Source organism: Phalaenopsis equestris, unplaced genomic scaffold (assembly GCF_001263595.1).
Source record: "Phalaenopsis equestris unplaced genomic scaffold, ASM126359v1 Scaffold000372, whole genome shotgun sequence".
In the NCBI taxonomy this organism is placed as follows: Eukaryota; Viridiplantae; Streptophyta; class Magnoliopsida; order Asparagales; family Orchidaceae; genus Phalaenopsis; species Phalaenopsis equestris.
The window spans coordinates 905,646-910,567 of NW_018164814.1; positions in this window are offsets into that span (position 1 = coordinate 905,646).

The window sequence follows — 4,922 nt, forward strand, 5'->3', positions numbered from 1 at the left end:
GGCCAAAATTTCAATTTGGCCAAGTTTTTCTTAATTTTTTTTTTTAATTATCTTTATATATCATTAACTACATTTTTTTCCCTTTGTACAATTACTTGTATCTTTTATTTTGAAATTTAGAAAATACTACTCATAAGTGTAGTTTAATAATTGTTTACGTACATACCGCACAATTCCTATGTATTTATGTATCTATCATTTAGACTTCGATTTTTACACTTATAACATTCGAATCTTTTATATCGCGTAAAAAAAATATCACTATAACTATATAATTTTAAAATGTGAAATACATTTTTTATTTATAAATAAAGTATTTTGGATGTAAAAATTAAAGTTTGGGTATTAGATATGTAAATACATTGGAATTGTGGTGTATATGTGCACTTGTAGTTAACTAGTTTCCATTTATTTGATATATGATTTTGATTGTCTTCCTGACTCTGCCTAAAAATTATATTTTTTTAAAGAAAAGGAGCCCTAAATCATGTTATTATGCCCTCATTGGGTACGATTATCAGGTATTATATTAGTGTTATGAAATTGATTTGATGAAAAAAAAATATTATTATAATAAAATAGATTTATGGAGGAAGAAGTTTTGGACGGAAAAAAATACGAACAGAGGAAAAATAATCGTTACACGAAAAATTGTGTAGTCAGGTGATTTTGTGTCTTTTATTGTATATAAATGATTAATGTTTGAATCTAATATGTAATACTAATTTTTTTTAATTAATTTAAATGAGCTAATTTTGAGCATAACTTGTACAATAATAATGTAAATTGAGTAAATCACAAATATGTTATTTACAACAATTTCAAATGTGAGCAATTTTTAAACATAATAAGTTTAGAATGACATAAACACGGGCTATGTTTGAGTTTACTAAAGATCGGCTCGTTTATAGCTATTACTAAAGCTATTTATAGAGTTATAAATGTAATTAATGCAAAAATATGAATCATGTTGATCGGACGACGTAGAGGGTTTCTCTCAATCAGACGACATTTGGTGAATATTTGAGTGTCTTAATGACGTTGGATTTGTCTTGTCAAGAAACTCGATTTAACTATAGACTCGTTAGAATCGACTTTGTTTGACCTTCTAAATGTGTCTAAAAAACTTTGAAAAACAGTTTAATGACTTGATCTGAGCTTGATTTGGTTCGGATTGGACCAATTTTGGTAACATTGAGTTCTTGTCGAGCTGGTCAGTTCGATTTTAAGTTTGATAAAATCGTAGTTCTATATTACTTTTTATAGATGTTTGAATATTTTTTTCACAAAAAGTAATCTCAAGATCTGTGTTATGCCTCGAGGTTCGTGTCGAACGATAGAGATTTGTTGGAAATGTATTAGTTGCCCCCTATTTTTTGGCGGAACCAACCTCATTGCCCGTAAATAACAAGATCCAGAGAACTTTTATTTTTTTATTGTGCATATAAATAAATAAATATCTATATATACCTATTGACAATTTAAACAAATATTCGTGCATTTATCATGAATAACATGCATGTCTATTTCACAGCTTGTTGTTGATCACTTGACACCAATAATTAAGTCAAAACAATAAAACTCATGATTTTAGTGAGCTTTAAAATATTTATTTTTAAATTACAAAAAATAAACTCGTGTTAGTCTTATGACATTTTGTTTATGATACATACTTAGACATCTTGATCGTTATGATCCAGTTGTAAGACCAATAGTTAATTCTTAATTAGTAACACCATTCTTTATATTGCATTCATTATGACCGGCCTTCATGATTTTAAAATGTGTTTAGATTGATTAAATTATAGCCCTTTACAGGTAGGGTTTTAAGTCCATTGTGTATGTTTGCTTGTGCGTTTTATTTCCTTGGACTAGGTTTTTTTGTTTCACTTTCTTTGTTGAACATCGTCTTAGTTTTAAGATTATGTAGTTGTTTGTTTAGTATAACATAAATCCTCATCTTCGTGGGCTTTCTCACAATCTTATATCATGGGAACTAAGCCCTAATTTCTAAATAAATTACAAAATTGAATCGTCAAATAATATCACTTTCAAAAATGTAAAGCCAAACCACAGAATAGTTGAGTTATCACTTAGATTTCCTTAGTATCTTTGACATCTTCCACTTTTCATTCTTTTGGGTTTCAGAAATAACTGTTCAACATTGAACCTTTCTCCTTTGATTTTCTTATAATCAATCATAAAATCTAAACATTGGATTCAGGACATAAAATCAAATTTAATCGAAAGTTTTCTTAAATAATTTCGATTGCTTGAGATATAATAAACTATAAGGGTTTGAGTTTGTAGAGAATTAGTAACTCAAATATTCTAAATCTTATATAGTCTTCAAACTATATAGAGGAACGATTTGTTGGTTTTTTTTGCAGACCAAACAAATATCTTAAATGTTTTCGTTTGAATAATTGAACTCATTATTAAGTGATATTTTCATCTTTCAATATGACATATTACTTATAATATCGTGTTTGATTATTTAAGCAATTAAATATTCGAGATTCGTTTGATCTTATTTTCAAAAACTAAACCTTTTATCAAAAGAGAATCCTAGTTTCAAAATTTGTCAGTAAACTGGGAGACAAGCTGAAGAATGGAGCTCTAGAATGAGAGAATGTTGACAAATTAGAATAAAGATACAAAACAATGAGAAAGCATCGAAGTCTAACTTTAGTGCAACAGAGGAATCTTGACTGTGAAGAAGAAAATGCTGAATCCAAACCATGGAAAAAGCATAAGAATCTTGAGCGTAGAATCGACAAAGCCGATCTCAAAATAAAAAACCCAGGCGCCAAAAACCTTGATATCCGTATTTTAATACTTAAAGCTTTTTTTCTAGATGAGTCGGCTGGGCCGCACCATTTCTTATGAATTTATTAAAATATAATAATAATAATAATAATAATAAATATTTGAATTGTGGTCGTTGCGTATTGGCCTTATAGCTCTATGTGTGTTATCCACACAAACATTTTTACCTTTTGAGGGCCTCTTTCTGTCTATAGTTGTTCACTATAAAAAAATCCATAGCTATTAATCATCCCCTTCTGTTCCACGTCTCTTTCTTCCATCCTGGATACCAAACTAGTTCTTTTCATTCAAAGCCATCACCTTTAATCTCTTTCTTCTTCTTAAACTTACCTTCGATAGCTACCATTGATCCAACCTCAAGACCAGCTAATCGAATTCGTCTCTTAAATCAAACAGAGTTCAATAATTCATAATTCATAAGAACTCGTTTGTGTTTTCAATGAGCCACTTGCTTAAAGCTAACTAAGCCCGAGCTATGCTCAAATCCAACCCAAACAAATACAAAATTTAAGCAAATCAAGTTTGAACACGACTATAAAAGCTCGAGTTGCGTTTGACTGGTTCGAGCTTAAACATGCTTTTGATAAATGAGTTTGAGAGACCCCCCTTTTTCATGCGTCCCTAACCAACAAATGATTTGCACACACGTCATATAATTAGTGATAATCATATTAACTTTTGGACTATGCAATTATTTGCCTTCATTAAGTTTTCATATTTGTTCATACAATGTATACAAACATGTTTTTGGTCATTTCTTAGTCAACCAAAAATATATATATATATATAATTAATTGATAGAGGTGCGTGTTCTCTTATTATATGCTTCAAGACAAATATATTTTTTTATCAAAGTCATCTGTATAAAATAACAAAGCTATCTTAAAATTACACATGCAATGTACATGAGTATCAATCAACATAACCTTGAATTGAAATCCAATTATATATATATATATATATATATATATATATTGCTTAACTTCCTTACTTTTCTTTATTTACTAGATTAGGGCAATTACATACAAACCACCCGAAACTTGCTATTTACAAATCAACCACCAACTTCCATCCAATTTTCAAATTCTCACTCAAATACCAAAATTCATGTTAAAATCCCAACCTTAATTCTCATTTCTCACAAATTCTCAATAGTATGATAGCGGCATGCGTAAATAAATTGGTTCATTAGTTCAAAAAAATCACTTGGGTGGTAAATTTGTAAATATCAATGTGTCGGGCAGTACGTATGTAATTATCCCTGAATTTTAGTGATACATACACCAGGTAGTTAATATATAAATATTAATATTTTGAATGGTCTGTATATAGTTTTTCTTCCTAAATTTTAATGATAAATACATCGGTTCTTTAGCTCAAAAAAAATTTAACCGACTGATTAATTTGTAAATATAAATGTTTTGAGTGGTCTGTACGTAATTATCCCAATATTTTTAATGACAAAGAACATGGTTGAATTTAAAGTCAAAGATATTGCTTGTAGAAATATAAATTTTATTAAAACAAACAAAGCTCCTAACTTAAGATGCATGCATCAATTGATCAAACCAAACGTCATTATAGCCTATAGATATATTTATTTTTTTGCCTAAAAATAGGCAAAAATAATTAAAAAAAATTTTAAGAGACCCTTTAGGCTTTATTTCTGTTTTTTATTTTTAAATATTTGCTTATTTAATATATTTTTCACGTGTTTTATATTTTTAATTAACAAAACAAGTTGACTTATTTTTAAAAAAACTGAAATTTTTTTTTTGATGGTTTAAACATTTAAAACATATTTTAAATATTACATATGTTTTATCTCCAAGAATAAATATACATAAATAAAAAATTAATAAAAATTAATCCATAAGGTATTCAGTTCACTTTTTAAATCTGCTTAAAAAATAAATTTTCTTATGTTGATATTAGAACTATCAGTTTAATATAATATAAAATAATAGAGGTGGGTAGGGCTGTCAAAACGGCTCGTTGTTCGCGAACAGCTCATGTTCGGCTCGTTCGCTGAGTTAACGAGCCAACACGCCTACTAATCAATTATATATATATATATATATATAATATATATA